Source organism: Ceratotherium simum, chromosome 28 (assembly GCF_057802395.1).
Source record: "Ceratotherium simum simum isolate JZ-2026a chromosome 28, ASM5780239v1, whole genome shotgun sequence".
NCBI lineage: Eukaryota > Metazoa > Chordata > Mammalia > Perissodactyla > Rhinocerotidae > Ceratotherium > Ceratotherium simum.
The window spans coordinates 18,658,484-18,675,710 of NC_141927.1; the positions used below are offsets into that span (position 1 = coordinate 18,658,484).

The 17,227-nt window shown below is 35.8% G+C and overlaps 1 long non-coding RNA gene across 1 annotated transcript in view; it reads right to left on the bottom strand.

The window, feature by feature from the left end:
* Positions 1-1,937: 1,937 nt before the first annotated feature.
* The window catches only part of LOC147913332 (uncharacterized), a 45,319-nt gene continuing 30,029 nt past the window's right edge, over positions 1,938-17,227 (bottom strand). Inside the window, exons 2-3 of the long non-coding RNA XR_015548873.1 lie at positions 5,399-5,477; positions 1,938-2,728 (exon numbers count right to left, since the gene is read on the bottom strand). This is a non-coding gene — a long non-coding RNA (uncharacterized LOC147913332). The remainder of the gene's footprint in view (positions 2,729-5,398; positions 5,478-17,227) is intronic.

Genomic DNA, 17,227 nt, shown 5'->3' on the forward strand with positions numbered 1-17,227 from the left:
TACTCAGTTTCTTAATTTGTTAAGTGTAACTAACTTACTATGCAAGTCTTCACCAGTATTGTGTCCTCTGCATGTTGGTTAAGAGCTTTTTTCCTTATAAAGGCCTAACTACATTTATAGTAAGTGACATGAAAAAATAAGTTATTTACAGTATTTTACATTCTACTTTATCTTAGTATAATTCTTTCAGAGTATGAAAATAAGCTCTCTCTCTATATCTTTCCCAAACAACCTTGTTTTTGGAAGATTACAGGAAGTCACAACTTACACTTTGAAAATGTAATGAAAATACTGATTTAAAAAGTAAAATTATGCACACACAAAAAAAGTAAAATTATGTCAGGAATATTACTGGGTATCTCCTTAATTTCAAATTAAACTGAGATCTAATTAAACAATAGTGTTCTTTATTAATAGTTTTTATTTCTTTGATCTACGAAATGTTTCTAAAATGTTCATTGTTTTTAAATACTCAATGAAAAAGATGTGGTCTTTGTAATGTTATCATATAACTTTAGTGGAATTTGAAGATCATGTCACATCATGAGCATATTATTTCCATATTTTATTTGATTGTGTACATTACAAAATAAAGATATTCATTCAATTTAAACAGAGTCCCATAAATGCAGGAAATTGTATTGATTTGATTTTTCCATCTAGTTGTCTAGATAAATTTGATATTAAACCAAACAAATTACATGTTTAAAATAAAAGCATTTGTACAAGTCTTGATTGCTATATACTTATATCATCATGTGGCCCCCTAATAATCTGCCAAAAAAACCTGAAAATAGTTATTAGAACTTTCCCTTTCCATTAAAACTTAGATTATAACAATTTTAATGCCATGAAAGTAAGTCATTCAATCCCAGAAAACAATATGCATGTATAATTTCAAATAATAGGCCACAGTGTGTGATTCAGTCTAATTAGTGTGGTAAGCAGTATATGACAATAAATGGATGCACAAGAATGGTTTTAAGTAATTATAGGGATTTCAAAGCATCATAAAAATGATAAAATACAAGGCATTTTGGAATTGGGACAGCTGCTAGGGATGTAGAAAAAGATGGTGAATAGATATCACAAGTGTATCAGGTTTTACCTATTAAGTGAGAAGCATAAAGGCATTTTTGTTGAGCTCTATATCTGTCCATGCTTTTTCAAACCCAAAGTCAGTCGATTACACATGGTGTCTAATACAATCAGTATTTAAGACTTCAACTAAAAATCGTCTCTTTTTAAATATGGAGTAAGAAAGATCAGTGAACACAATGAATGGTCTATTCAACTCATCCTTTTAAATTTCATTTTAGATAGTGTTCATATTGCTTTAAATATATTGTTTCTTTTCAATATTGATTTTAATAAATATGTTTTTTAGCAGTGTGACTTTGATAATATGTGTTCATAAAAATTAATCATCTCTAACATAGATTCTTGCTGTCTGCTGTGTAAGAGTGATTTCAGCTACTCTAATCAGGCCAGTCATTAGACCTTCATGGCCATTACTTTTTATCTAATTCTTCTTCCTTGTTATTAATTAATTAATTTATTTATTCACATATTTTATTGGTAACATAATTAACCATTTTGTTCTTTCAATATGGTATTTGGTGAACAACATTAAGATACTGACTAAATAGGTTTTGGAAAGAATTAGCAAATTCTGCTGAAGTAGGCTTGATTGCAGACTGAGAAGAATAAGGGATATAAAATTGTTATTGAATGCCTTATTAAGGTTAAAATCATCACAGATGTTAAAAACTTGCATGCTGGTAGAAACTGTTAGATTAATTTCAAAAGGATTAAGTGTGCTCCATAAAGGCATATAATTCTTTGGAACCCTTATTGACCTTTTGCCTGTAGGTGCTAACATTTCTAAACTGGCATGGCTTTCTCATGATCACCAAATGCTTAAATGCACATTGGCTTGAATGAGAATGTGAAATCCTTGCCAAACTGAAACTTAGGGAACTGTTTCAAAATATTTTATAAATGGAAAGAAGAAATAAAAGATGGTCAACAGGGGCTCCTAATGATCTCAGTCCAACCTGCCCCCCAATAAGGATGCCAGGCCAGTGTGGGCAGGGGAATTCATGGGTTCTGGAGGGTGTGTGGTGTGTCTGGAGTGGCCTTTCTTTTGTGTTGAGAGGTGTCATTTTGTATTAAGGGTTGAGTATTGTGAGCCTCTCAGTAGGTTTGGATCAACCTATCAGTGTCCATATGCTGTCAGTATATAAAGATGACCTGTGGATCCCAGCTATTTCATTGTATCTGGACATATCAGTCTGTTCAGAGTAGTAAATCTATCTAGAAGGTCAGTCTGTCTAGGTTGTCTTTATGCCTCAGGCAGTTAGGATGTTCATCACTCCTCTGTGTTTTCCCCACATCTTCTTCTCACTGGAATGCATCCAGGTGGGGACCATGGTCTAGGTGAAGTCAGAGTGAGGAATTTCTTTGCTCCCACTGTCTCAGAAATGTCCTCTGATTTAAGGATGCTTTAAAGGAGGCTTGACTTTGTGGGAAGGGTTGTCTCTCCTTGTCCCAGATAGCCTTTGCTCCAGCTCTGCAAATCCCATCTATAATGCTCCATTGACCAGGAAGACGGTAGAGGCATCATAGGAGACACCACCACAGTCCAGGTTCCAAGGACACCAGACATTTGTGGAACACCAGGATTATGAAAGAGAAACGCTATCACAAACAATGAGGACAACTGATCCTGGGGAAAACAAGAACAATAATTGAACTAGGGATTTGAGAACATATACAACCAAAAAATAAGAAGAGGTTGCTATGAGAAAGGAACCACTAGAGAATAAGAAACAGTTCTTAGAAATTAAAACTAAGGTTGTCAGGTAATTATCCACTGAGCTAAAGATCACATTAGTCAGCTGGAAAAAAGAAAAAGGAAACACAGGAAATTTCCCAGAATACAGAATAAAAAGGCAAAGAGATAATATGAGAGAAAAAGCAAGAGAAATGAAGGTTAGATCCAGATTGTTTAATAAACATCTAATAGCAGTTTTTGAAGGAGGGGTCTGCGATAATTGAACAGTGTCTCTTTTCTAACAGTTAAAATCAAGTCCTGGAATTGAGTCTTTCTGGATTAGCTTGAATTGTACGTCTAGCCTTGAGGCAATTACTGTATCAGGGATATGGAGAAAAGTAAAAGCCATGTATTTATTTTCAAATGCTAAAACTGGCTTAAAATAATTTAATACATTTACAGATCCAAATGCAAATGTTATCGTCTTGCCTATAAAAAGGTACAGCTGACAGAAGATGTGAGAAAGAATTGGGGAAGAGACATGTAGGGAAAATAGGGGCCTTAACAATAGGGGCATCAAGAGATGTTTAAAGTTTCTGGGGGAAAAAAGCTAAACATTTATGTACATTATTTAAAAGTACAGTGATATAAATAGAAGAAATAAAATAGTCACTTTCCTAAATTTAAGAAGAGAGAGGGGGAGAAGAGGTAGTTTTAAGTAAGCTGAATCCCTCTTCTCATACAGAAGTGAGTTAGAAGATGTAGTATCTAAAACTGATAAATTGTGAAGAGGCGTGTTATTTAGAATGATGATGGTAACCACCAGCAGAATTTAAAAGAGAAATGGTTCAAAGTTAACTCCAGAGAGTGGGATTGGAGGTAGTCTCTAGCTTTCATTTGATACCCTTTCTCTATTTTTTTAAAAAGAATTGTCACGTATTATTTTATGATACAAATGTGTACATAAATACATAAAAATAAAATGCCTAATTAAAAAGCTACAGATTTAGAAAACTTAATTAATTTGGATTGTCTTACAATTGTATCTGTACGTATTTGAATTATATTACTAGGGATACATGTAGAACATTTATTACATGAGCAAAACATATTTTTGCACTTGTGAGAACTCATGAGTTGAAAAACATGTCCCTATTTCAGTGGTTGACAAACTTTTTCTTTAAAGGACCAGATTGTAAATATTTTAGGCTTTGTGCAGCAAGAGTAAAAATCAAGGGTATCATACATGTATATATATAATGAGGGAGAAAGCAAATTTCCATCATTGAAATTCAGAGTGTAATAAAAATCAAGCATACTTTTTTTTCATAACATAAATCTACTAATGAGAAGAATGGAATTTTTTTTTCTTTTTTTTTGGAGGATGATAACATTTTGCTCAGTTGGGGTTCAAAGTTTCGAAGTTAGTATTCCCTGTTGTCGGGAAGGAAGAACTATTCCTCTACCTTCTAGGTTCTTCTGGGTGGTCTAAGAATTAAGTTAACATGAGACAGAATAACAGGAGCAAATCAAACAAAGTTTGATAACTCGTATACATGGGAGAAACCCAGGAAAACCAAGCAACTCACCAAAATGGCCAAAGCCACCACTTTAAATACCATCTTCAGCTAAAGACAAAGGAGGATGTTGAGGATAGTGGTTTGGGACTTCAAAGGGGAGGAAGGCAATTCACATGGAGATAGAAAGGCAAATGTTTGGCAAACAAGTGTTTGCCATGCCTCACAAAAACAATGGGACGTGGAGAGGACTTTGATCAAATGGGCCTTTCGAGGTTCCTCCCGGTCTACCACACCTAGATCATGTTATACTATAGTTATCTATGGTGATAGCTCCTTCCTGAAACAGGCTTTCTATCTTAAATTCTTTTAGGCACTTAGAGGGAAGGTCAAAGTTTCTTTCTGAGTCTTTTGTTCTTAAAAATAATCATGCCAGGAGCCAGCCTGGTGGGTGTAGTGGTTAAGTTCACGCACTCCACTTTGGTAGCCCCGGGTTCGCAGGTTCAGATCCTGGGTGTGGACTGATGCACCACTTATCAAGCCATGCTGTAGCGGTGTCCCATATAAAGTAGAGGAAGATGAACACAGATGTTAGCCCAGGGCCAGTCTTCCTCAGCAAAAAGAGGAGGATTGGCAACAGATGTTAGCTCAGAGCTAATCTTCCTCACACACACACAAAAATAAAACCATACCAGAGAGACACATTTTAGGGTGGCAAATTCTGATCCCACACACTATCATCAAATCAATTGCAAACATTCATCTGTAAAGACAAATTTGTTTGTGGGCCAATAAAAAAGGCAGGCAGTGGGCCAGATCAGGCCCACAGGTTGTAGCTTGCTGATCTCTGTTCCATCCAGTCAGCTTCCATCTAGCTGGAATCCAAACTTAAGTTTCTCAACTATCTGTGGTAAAGAATCAGTTTTTTTTATCCAGGTTGTTGCAGAATCGACTCTTTGTTAAATCAAATAAAAGCTGAACGACTAGAAAAATGAAATTAAACAAACAAAGACACACAAAATACAACCCCTAATTGTTTTATTGTTAGAATCAATAGACATAAAGTTATCCTGTTAAATTGCTATAAAAGTTTCTAAATACTTACTTTGAATTTCTCTATTCATTTACTGGCAATCTGGTACTGAAGAGTTTGTGGACTGGCAATAGATAGTTCATTCACTATTCTGGATTAAAAAAAAATGTTGAAAATGGATTAGTAATATAATTGCTAACAGATTTGGCATTGGCAAAATTTGAAATATGCTTTTCTGTGTCGTCAGTGCTTTCTGACTCCTCCAATTGGACCACACACGTGTTCGTTTTCTTTGCAGGCCTAATTGGCAAGACTTTTACAGATATTCTAGACGGAGTGAGGAAGAAGTGAGTAAATCAACTGACTGCTCTCTCCAGGCTTCTTTGGTGTGTTCCTTTGTGAATTTTTTCATTTGATGGACACACTTAGAATGAACACTAACGACCCTTTGAATCCATCAACAATTTTCATAAAGACAAACCACCATTTCCTGAACTCATTACCCAATATTTTACAGTAATTGTCTTGTAGTATTTTGTTGTTGTGAAATACGTTTATTACTGATGAAATATATCTGTTAATTGTACTCTATTCCATTTTTATCACAATTCTCCATTTCACATTCATCCAACTCAGAGTCCAATAGAATAGAAACATGCTTCACATTCTATCTACATGACTCAATTACTGTATTCAGAAGTTTCCACAAACGGTGCAGCTACAAAGAGAATATTTATTTAAATTCACATTCTACAGCCATGTTCATCTGGCTATGTGAGTTTAAAATTCAATTGTTAAAATTTCCATTTTGCAGTGATCCTATTCCCAAATGTATGATGTTAATTTCTTCGAAGAAGCATCTATTACATTTTTAAACATACTTTCCATCATATTCTTTCTTTGGAAGAATAAAAACACTTTAAAGATACAGCAGACTCTTAATTAACTTAAGAAAAGAAAAAAAAAAAAACAAAACCTTGCTTCCTTTCTCTGTTTCTGTCAGGCTGCAGAAGGACTACATTCTTGGGATGAAATCAAAGATTTACAATGTATCCAAGACTACAATTTTTAATGAGATGCACATTCCTTTTCTGATGTAAGCCTCGCCTCAGGGGGTCTGGGAGCAAAAGAGAAGTTCTGTCTGCATCTCTTGCAGGCCCTCACCTGATAAGTTCTTGTGCAGTGTTTTTCAGTTTAAGAATTATCTTCTTCTATTGTTTTCATCATTAAACACATCTCTTATGGAATATTTGATTTGTCCCATACGTGGAGATGAAATAACTAAGGCCTGTTCGTAACAACTGTTTACCTAAGTATCTAGAATGTTTTCTCCAAATTACCTGTAAACTTCTACTTTTTAAATAAATTATAAGTTAATTATAAAACAGTATTCTGGGTCATAACTTCTAAGATCCTAATTTCTTTCATACATACCACTACTAATGACCTAGTAAAATGAAATATACTTCACATGCTACTCTTTACTCCAGCCGCATTGTATCTAGCCTGTGCGAAACTCATCTTCTTTGAATACAGAGTTGAGGCTCAATTGTAGTCGTGTATTTTCATGTTGCTATTAGAAAAACAGAAAGATTCTTTTAAGATCAAAGAAAACTGCAAACCTAGGGTAAACAGTCATGATTTGAAAACATAGTTTTAGAAATGTAAATTTTGATCTTAAAAGATCAATGAAGTAAAGAGTTTGTGTACTAGATTGTGCCACAAATGAGTTATATATTTTTTATATGTATAAATGAGTATATTTTTCATGTGAGATGCTGAATATAATCACATTAGCCCTAGTGAGTGAACATCAGGTTGTGTCAAAAATACAGCATCTCGCTCTTCTTATGATGCTGTGTTCAATCTTTCTCTCAGGGAGAAATGTATCTGATGTCAGCGAAGTTGATGTTTCTACAACTAATGTAATTTCAAGCTATGTAGCCTAACATAGAGAAGCCTTGAGGCTTTAAGACACTTTTCTTATAGAATATCAGGACTCACAAACCCATTTCTAAACCTACTTTATAATACCTGGAGTCCTTATCGACACTGACTCTAAGTTATCCCAGGTACCAATATTATAAATAAACAGGTAAGAATAATCTCATATTCTTTGCAATAAAATGATGCTATGCAGCTTATGTCTCACAGGATTTTCAAAAATAGACATTTTTGGCTCCACAGGCTTCATTTTAAGCATCTTCCAAATATGTGCCATTTCTGCAGTCAGAGAGATGGCCAACAATCTGAGGGTGCTGATGGAGGTGTTCAGCGATGAATCCAATCAGAGCAGTTAAGGTCAGGGACCTCGTTGGTTCCAGTGAGTTCCACACTGAATAGGGAATATTGAGTAATCAGAATTTCAAGCAATCATCATTGGCACTGAAAACTTGTAAGCATTCTACAATAGTACTGTTGTAGTCATATCACCTAAGGGTTTTTTTAAGTCTTTAATAATAATAAAAATAATAGTGACTATAGATTAAGAGCTTACTATGTGCCAGTCACGGTTCTAAACATATTAACATATATTGATTGATTTGATTCTCACAGTGATTTCATAATATAGGTATACTATTCCCTCATCTTAAGATGGGTAACTCAAGCACAGAGATGTTAGTAGCTTGCTCAAGATCACACAGCATGTAAGTTGTATAACCAGGGTTCCAATCCTGGAAGCCTAGTCTAGAGCCAAGCCTCCTAGCCACTAGGTATTATGATAAACAAACATGTCATGAAAGAATTAGTCCTTGTGTCAAACTGTGGAAATTAATCTTCACGTCAACATCATTATCATCATTTAAATATTGGGTAGACGGGTTCAAATCACAGTTATGCAACTTACAAGCTCTGTCACCATCATCAAATTTCTTGACTTCTTTGAATCTTACAGTCTCCCAATCTGTAAAATGCTACAATACCTATCTTGCAGGGTTGTTTTGAGATTGTTAATAATATACATTAACAATATATGTAAACCACCACCATAGCTTCCTGGCACGAAGCGGGTCCTCAACAAAGGGTATCTTTGTTACACCAATAAGTGCATGCTAATATACATTAAATTAAATGTTTACCAAGCTATTAAGCAGATACAAGTCTGACCACAAATCAGTGATATAAATTCCAAGGTAGCAAATACGTCAAGAAAATATTTCAAGCAATGTGTTAGGTCACTAAAAGGAGCTTCTTAGACGAAGTGTTGTTTTGCTGTTTAGGTCACATGTGGCTCAGTGAGCTGCAACTGAGGTCGTGAGGAGAGGCTTGGGTCCAGACTTCACGATCTCAGTCTTGAAAATAGGGAATTCAAGAAAGAAGTTCTATATGTGCTTGTGCTGACATTTTTGCTGCATTTCAGTGATCATTCTCCTACATGGATGAGTTTGGCTTTGGCTGAAAATACCAATAGGCAAGCAGCAGATGTGTGCAGCAACTCAAAATGATGTTTATATGGAATGCTAATAACGTGTGCAAGATGGAGACTTTGATGTTAGAATCTCAAAAACTCCGAATCAGGCCATTTTACCATGAAGCCATGGTTCCCAATCTGCCAGTCCCCAGCAGCCCCCAGCGGGTCCTCCATTCTACAGTTGCACCAAGCGCCATTTTCAAACTAATCACAAACTGTTATTCTGATTAATTGACTGCAAATTAACTCAAATGGATTGTTAAGGTCATAGTAGCTTGTGTGTACGTATGTGTGTGTGTGTTGTATACACAAGTTTTTATTTCTCTGAGATAAATGCCCAAGAATGTGATTGCTGGATCATATAGTAAGTGTATTTTTTAATGATTTACTTTTTAGTAGATTTGTCTCCATGTCCTCTTCCTTTTATATCCCTTTATAAAAAGCTATTTCAAGAAAAAGAGTCATCTTAGACCTTAGAAGTCCTTATCACAGAAAAAAAATTTTTTGTAACTATGTATGGTGATGGATGTTAAAGACTTATTGTGGTGATCATTTCACGATATGTACTAATGTCTAATCATTATGTTATACACCTGAAACTAATATAACGTTATATATCAATCATACCTCGATGAAATAAATAAGAAAAATAGACATTTTGATTAAGCAAAGTTCTCTAAAAATTGACTTTCTTGATATTAACTAAATTTGTCTGCTTATAACAGATGATGATCAGCACCGAGTCAGCTGGTTTTCGCACAATCTGTAATTTAACAGTGTGTTATTAGATGAAACTGGTAAACAAGCAACCAAACCATTTGGTCCACAGGGATGGGTCCACAGGATATCTGCCATGGAATAGACATAGGTGGTCTCTCAACACACTGATTCCTAAGGCCACTCTGGATCCAGCAAACCTGAGTACCCGGGACAGCGCAAAGGAATCTGCATGTTAATGCCTTTCCCTCACCTGTGCTTCCTGCTCATGATGTGATCTGAAACCCACTGGGCTGGACCTTCATAGATGGCAAACCTGGGCAGATAGTTACTCAGAGTGCAATGAGAATACAAGAGAATGAAGAAAACTTAGTTGGAATTATGGAATTTTAAAACTGAAAGAGTCTTTAAAGGTCATCTAGTTCAACCCTATAACTTTATAGAGGAGAAAAATATGTTATTTAACTAAAGTCACTGAGTTTGCTCAGTTGAACATTCTTTCCCTTCTAAAATGTCATTTAGACCAGGAATTGAAGAAATGAAGAAAATCTGAGAGAAGAAAGGAAAAGGAAAGAAGCAAATCTCTGAAGAAAGTCAACTAACAAATTTCAGAGGAAAGTTCTAATCTTTCAAGATGTACTCAAATCAAAATTCCTATGTTTTTAAAGACTTTTTTTTAACCCTAATTAGCAAGCAAGTTTTGTTTTAAATATTGGTATTGCTTTAGAAAACATAACCTAAATACCTGTGGTAATCTGAATCATGAATATGTACTCTCTTTGACCAGCAAATTACAGAATAAGTAATCATTTTCTAATTTCAAGGCTCCTATTCTTTTAGTCATTTAGAATTCAGACTTCAAGCCAATCTATGAATGCCAGGTTTCTGTTCATTACAAACAATTCATCTTAATTAGCCTGAAAAACGGTTTTAACAAGAAATAAATTAGCGAGCACAGAAAGCAAGTTTTGTGAAATGTTTAACGTTCCTTTAAAATCCATTTCAAAACAAATGGCAGTTGAGAACGCGGAAGGTTAGAAAGAGAACTTTTGTTGCTGGATTGATTTCAAATCTTCCTCTGGTTGCATGCAGGTGTAGCCGTGTTTACTTAAAAATTTATTGTAACAGATCACATCTTTATAAACATGATGGTAATCAATGTTCATTAAGGATACAACAAAAATTCCCTAATTAAAGGCCATTTGTTTCATCACAATAGGATCATTTATTTATTACTGGATAAATTGTTACAAATTGCTCCTCTTTTGGGCAGTAGGAGCACAGAATATACGAATTTGGAAATTGAGGCCAAAAACTCCTTTACTGGGTGAAATTCTAGTAATTCAAGCAGAGGGTTGAGTATGACACATGTAAGAAGGGAAGGCTGTGTTTTTGCTCACCACACAGTTCTACGCTGTGATCTGATGGTGCCAGTTCTCGATATTATTCTACCCAAATCTTCTCAGTTCTTCACTTTTCTAAATTAGACAGCTGTGAACATGTCAAGGTACCTTTGGGCTCTATTTTAAACTGTTTCAAACAGCATGGAAACTGCGCTGTTCTCTTTCTGTAATTCCAGAAGGCACTCTTAGCTACAGTGCTATGTAACAGGAAGATAGTGGGAGACATTATAGTCTCTGTCTGTAATAGACTCTACAGATTCTTTGTTTTTTGTTTTTGTTTTTAAACCAAAGCAAAAGCGTAAAATCTATTCTAAAGAAGAGAGTGGGAGAGTCACACACAGATTGAAAGTGCAGACATTTCAAATAAAAAGTTCTTTCCCTGAATTGATCCTCCCTGTTTAACCACCTAATTCAAATAAACACTGTCACACTTCACAGCCACCAGCTGGATCCTCCTACTCTCCGTTCGAATTCCAAACAGTCAGTACAAACAAATATTTTTTGGAGACAAATTCAACTGCCCTAGTGTAAAAGTGTTTTGGGCTCATCTCCAGGCCAAACACATTGGCTCAGGGCAATCTCTTTGCTGTCAGACAGAGGCTGTTACTGTGATTCTCATTCAGAGTTGTTCTTAGAGGATTGCCTCAGCTGATCAGACAGAGTGAGTCAGACAATCTTAAGGAGAGAGAAAGGAAATACCACTCACCCACTCCTTGAAACTCCCATGTGGCAAGTCACATACCATCTGGCTCTTATTGGTCCTTGAATCAGGGTGGGAGCTACAGTAGTAATCTGCCTTTACAATACACTGAGCAGGAGATATTATTCCTGTTTCCTGGTGTACAGACTGCATGTTTCCCAAAACCCTCCTATTTGGAAGACAGAAAGTGGTCCAGGAATACCAAATACGGCCAGCAGTTAGCCCTGTCCCCAAGAAACATGAGTGACCCCTGAGACCAGGCAAGCATCTGATCGCGGTTTCGAGTTGAGTGGGGTAGAAAAGTAAAACTCGTCAAGAAGAAACATGCGAAAAGCTTTTGCTTGCTCTGACTTCCCATCCCACGCGTCTGACTTCGCATTGCCAAAGGTCCCGACAGCAAGTGAAAAATGCAGTCAGACATAAGAAAATTCTGTTTACGCAAAACCAAAATCTAGAAGGAACACACGTTTCTTTTTCTTTCAGACACTTAATCTGTAAGGTCTCAAGTTTACTGCCTACCTTCCAGTTCCAGTTTTGAGGTAGACAGTACATTAAGAAGTTATGCTCTGGTGGAAATTGAACAGGATTGGGATTTCACTCAACACTGTTCTTACCTCCTTACTTAACCTTACTTAACACAATTAACTCTCTAAGCCACAATTTCCCACTCAACCAAATGAAGGTCAGAATGGTATCTGTACTATGAAATACTAATAGAATTAAATAATATGATGTATGGAAGCCTCCTATACAGCACACAACTAACAACCAATAAATGTTCCTTACATCTAAAGAAAAGACAATTAAAGATTTATTTTTTTTAAGTTTAAGGATTAATTTCATTGTTATTTTTTGTTTTACTTGATCTAACATAACCACATACAGAAAACTGGAAAACAGAAAAGAGAAAGAGTCCTTAATCACAGGATCATGATTCTGGTAGTGTTTTGGTATAAGTTTTCCAGGATTTTTGCCTCCATGAATTTTTTAAAATAAATAAATATATACAGTCATGCGTTGCTTAATGACAGGGGTGCATTCTGAGAAATGCCTCGTTAGGCGATTTCACTGTTGTGTGAACATCATAGAGTGCGCTTACATAAACCTAGGTGGTGTATCCTACTACACACGTAGGCTTTATGGTACTAATCTTGTGGGACCATCGTCATGTATGCAGTCTGTTGTTGACTGAAATGCCATTATGCAGTGCATGACTGTATATCAAAATGCATGTGATATTTTGTATCAGTTTTATGTACTACTTTATCATGAGCATTTTCCTATGCACCACATAATTGTAATCACCAACATTATGAATGGCTATCTTATATACCAGAGTGGGTCATTTGCTGTATACCTCATCACCCCTATTGGTGTCTAAATAAGTTGCTTCCAGTGCCTAAAAATGGAAAGAAGAGCCTATGATTGATATTTTACTGAAGACAGCTTTTCTCCTAGTATTTCCATATTTCCTACATTTCTCTTTATATACTTAGCGTAAATTTCAAGAAGAGGGATTACCTCGTCAACAGGCACAAGCATTTTTAAGGCTTTTGATGTTCGTCGCCAAGTTGTTTCTGAGTAAGAGCTGAAGCAGAGTACAAAAATATCGGTCATGCACCGTCTTGCCACGACTGGATTCATTATGCTTTAATCAAGAGGTATGTCAACATCATAATCAATCAACACCTTTGCCTTAATTATCTGCCTTCGTTTGTCTGTCTTCATTCAAAGTCAATTGGAGAAAGAAGTAGGGAAAATTGTTAAGTATTTATTAAGTTAAAGCTCCTTAAGATAAAAAATAAATATTGGAGGATCAAAAAAATATAAATATTGGAGGATCAAAGTCTAATCTTAACTGGCATGAAAAATGATGACTTTATCTAGATGTTATTTTGTTTCATTTAATATAATACACACACGTGAGGTGTGTATTCCTGTATGAGGTTGTGTTCCTCTCAACCTAAGCTTGCTGTACCCTAAGTTTTATATCACTGAAATATCTTTAACTTAGGTTTTTCTATAAGACCAAGTATGTGTGACTGCATGCAATAAAAGTACCCCCAGAGATGTAGTTTGGTCTTGAGAGGAAATCCATAATGGCTAATTTAAAGCACACGGATGATGCTACCATGCTGGAATGGTTTAGAATTTTAGCAATCATAACCTAGCAATCCCGTGGTTTGTTGCTTCTATTTGGTATGTCGTCACCATGATCTAACTCTAATATCTATGAGAATACCTCTGGAAAGTGTATATTTATTTGTTGCCACAATTGATCAACCAAATAGACAAGATGCCCCTGTTACAATCTAGTCATCAGGAATATAACAATAAACAGGACTAGTCTCTGCCCTGGAAGAAGTCATCTCTTTATTCTACAGGGCTGTCATGAGCTAAGCTGGAGGTACAATCAGGTTGGGACAGTACCAATCATGGGATACTTCTCAGATAACAGTCTGATTCTTCTTCTAAAGGGTACTACGTTTCTTGCATAAAAGGGCCACCCAAGAAAGAAATGTGCCTCTTCATTCATCTCATTTAATTCAGCCATACATGATTTTAGAATTGCTCATAAATTACTCAGGCTCCTAATGTCAACAAAGATTGATACTTCTCTGTTCTCTCTTAGACTGCATTGGGTCTTTTCCCTTGATGTATTAGGTATGCTTGTTAAATACAAGGCTGCTAATGTTGGAACAATTGCAATGATCAAGATAGTGAACGCACCCAGATATATATGGAAATAATAATATTGGTGCCTACCACATGGAATTTTTGTGAGAATTGAATGGAAAGAATGAATATATAATGTGAGTTGACATGATCCCAGCCCACAGATAAAATAGACATCAGGTAGAAGTAATCATAGCAGATATTGTCTTCATCATGAACATCAAGATAACAGGACTGCTGCAGCCACTTTGAAAAGCAATTTAACATTTTCTTAAAATATTAAACATAAAACTACCATATTACAAAGCAATTCCACTCCAAGGATCTATCCAAAAGAAATGAAACAAATGTCCACTCAAAGACTTGGACATAAATGTTCATAGTAGCATTACTCATAATAGCCCAAACCTAGAAACAACCCAAATAGCCATCCATTGGTAAATGGATGAATGCAATGTGGTACATCTATATAATGGAAGACTATTGGGTAATAAAACGGAATGAACTAGGGACACAGGCCTCATCACACATGAACCTCAACAACATTATGCTAAGTGAAAGAAGCCAAACAAGAGACCATAGACTTATCATTCCATTTATATGAAATGTCTAGAAAGGACACATTTGTAAAGATAGATAGTACACTAGTGGTTGCCCACACATGTATATGGTAATGACCATGTAACCTGTAGCACAGACAATCTAGTCCTTCTTCATGCACACAGATGTGTACACAAATAAAACAGCCGTCAGTGCCAGCCAATTTGGGTGTAACCCTTTACTGCTCACAAAGCATCTCCTCCATGTGATCCTCCTGCCCCACAAAGGAGCCAGTCCAAGCCAAGCACCTCAAATCTGGCATCCCATGAACCCCGCTCAGTGTTTGTGGTCCTTTCTCTGGCATCCATCTTGACTTGTTCCCAAACAGTTCTCATTCTAATCCTCTCGGTTCTCATTCCGATCTTCCCACCTCTGAACTCCTGACTCTGTGACTCCAATCTTGATTCCTGACCCTGCACTTATGGCTTAGAACCCATCTCTCTCGCTTTGGATCACTTATCATCCTATATGTCTACTTCTGATAGAATCCACAGCTTGGGTCACATCACATCCAATTCTGACCCAGGGTGTCTGGCTCTGCCCCTACCCTTCCGTCACCATCTCTCAGCCCCTTCAAAGAGATCGCCTCTTCTCCACACATAAAGCATTTCTTCTGTTCATCTACTATTAAATTGTTACTTCCTATCATGTGTTAAATATAGTTATTTATGTAGTTGTCATAACCCCAACTGTTTCATCTTTACTATTTCATCTTTACTAAATGCCCCCACAGTATCCAACACAGAGCTTCTCTCACAAAAAATGTTTCTTTTCCGAAATGTACTGATTGATTGAAATATCTGTTAAGATTCTATGAATGGGTTGGCTCTGCAATAGTTCATTTCAGTTATCAGTATAGTATCACAGATGCTAGGCTTACTGCTGAAAAATGTTACTTTCTTGTCTCAAGGCATTTAAAAAGGTGGGACAAAAGACTCTGCATTTGTCCTGAGTTTTAAACAAACCAGAGAAACATTAAAGCATTTAAATGCCTTATTAATGTTAACCTATTTATATCTACGTATTTTTCAGATTGTGAGAAAATGGAACTTTGGGGTCTTCGCAAAAGGACTACCTGGTTATAAAAAGGATTGGAAAGTCAGGCTCATGCGGCAGTTCGTGGAGATACAGAACTCTATGTCTAGAGCAAAAAAAAAAAAAAAAAATCCCAGTATCCTCCTCCATCTCCATTGTGTGATTTCTTAATGCTGCACTTGGCACGACAAAGGAAGTCTGATGTTTCAGAGGTGAGTCTCAAAGTAGCCAAACCACTCTTCAATGTGCTCTAGCTTGACAGAATATTTGTTGCCAGCTTTTTGTTTAAAAATGCCATCAGTTTAACATTAACTGAAAAAGTAATTATTCTCCAGTTTCACTGAGCTATTAAGAAAAAAAAGTTCATTGAAACTCCAGGAGATGAAATACTGTGCTTTCCGGACCTGTTGGAAGCCTTTCAACATTTAGAGCAGAAAAACATAAATTTATTTTTTAAGAAGGAGATTTAGGAACTCTACTGAGCAGAAAGTGAGAAAATTAATCTGAGTTTCAGGTAAGATAGTTTGGATCAACAAAATTCTGCACACTCTGCTTAGATCAGACTCTTTCCATACATTCTGGAAACTCAGTGCCATTTATTACTATAGAATCTTTGGTTTAGGAACATGCACACATGCACTTAAGTCCTGTGTCCTAAATCAAAGAAACTTTAAATTAGTTTGAACTATGAAATTCTGTAAATTACACTAATGACAAAATATTTCTTTATATTCAGCTATTGAGCACGTGACAAGCCTGAAGAGGTTAAGCGCTTGTGGGTACAGGAGAGAAACATTAAAGAAACAGCCAGCACAAGAGATCTCTACCTGCAAAAACATTCCCAATTTAGTTGTAAAGACAGAACATATCATCCAAATAACAATTGAAGGAAACCTTGCTGATATGTGCCGTATAAACTGAATTTATTTAAATTTGAGAAAAAAATAAGGAGTGAATAAAGAGGATAAGGATAGGAGTGGAGATGTTTTGCAAGGTTAGGGAGATTGCAGACGACAGAGATATGAAGTTTAAAAATCAGAAAATTTGGATGTGAGATCTGCATCTTATTTGCTAGGTAATTTTAAACAAGTCTCCTCTGAACCACAGCTAAATAAAGCTGGAAGTGCTTTGCAAACTGTAAAAGATTGCTCAAATACTAGTTATTATTTAGAGATGACTTTCTGCTGCTTTAAGCAGAAAAGACTACTTTTTGAGTGAATTTTAAATATATAACTATACCTTTAATGCTAACATTTTCTTGACATTTTTATGAAACATTTTAATTCACTATGGTGTATTACTCAATAATTTTAAGATGTACCACATTAATAAAATGAAGAACAAAAATCACATGATCA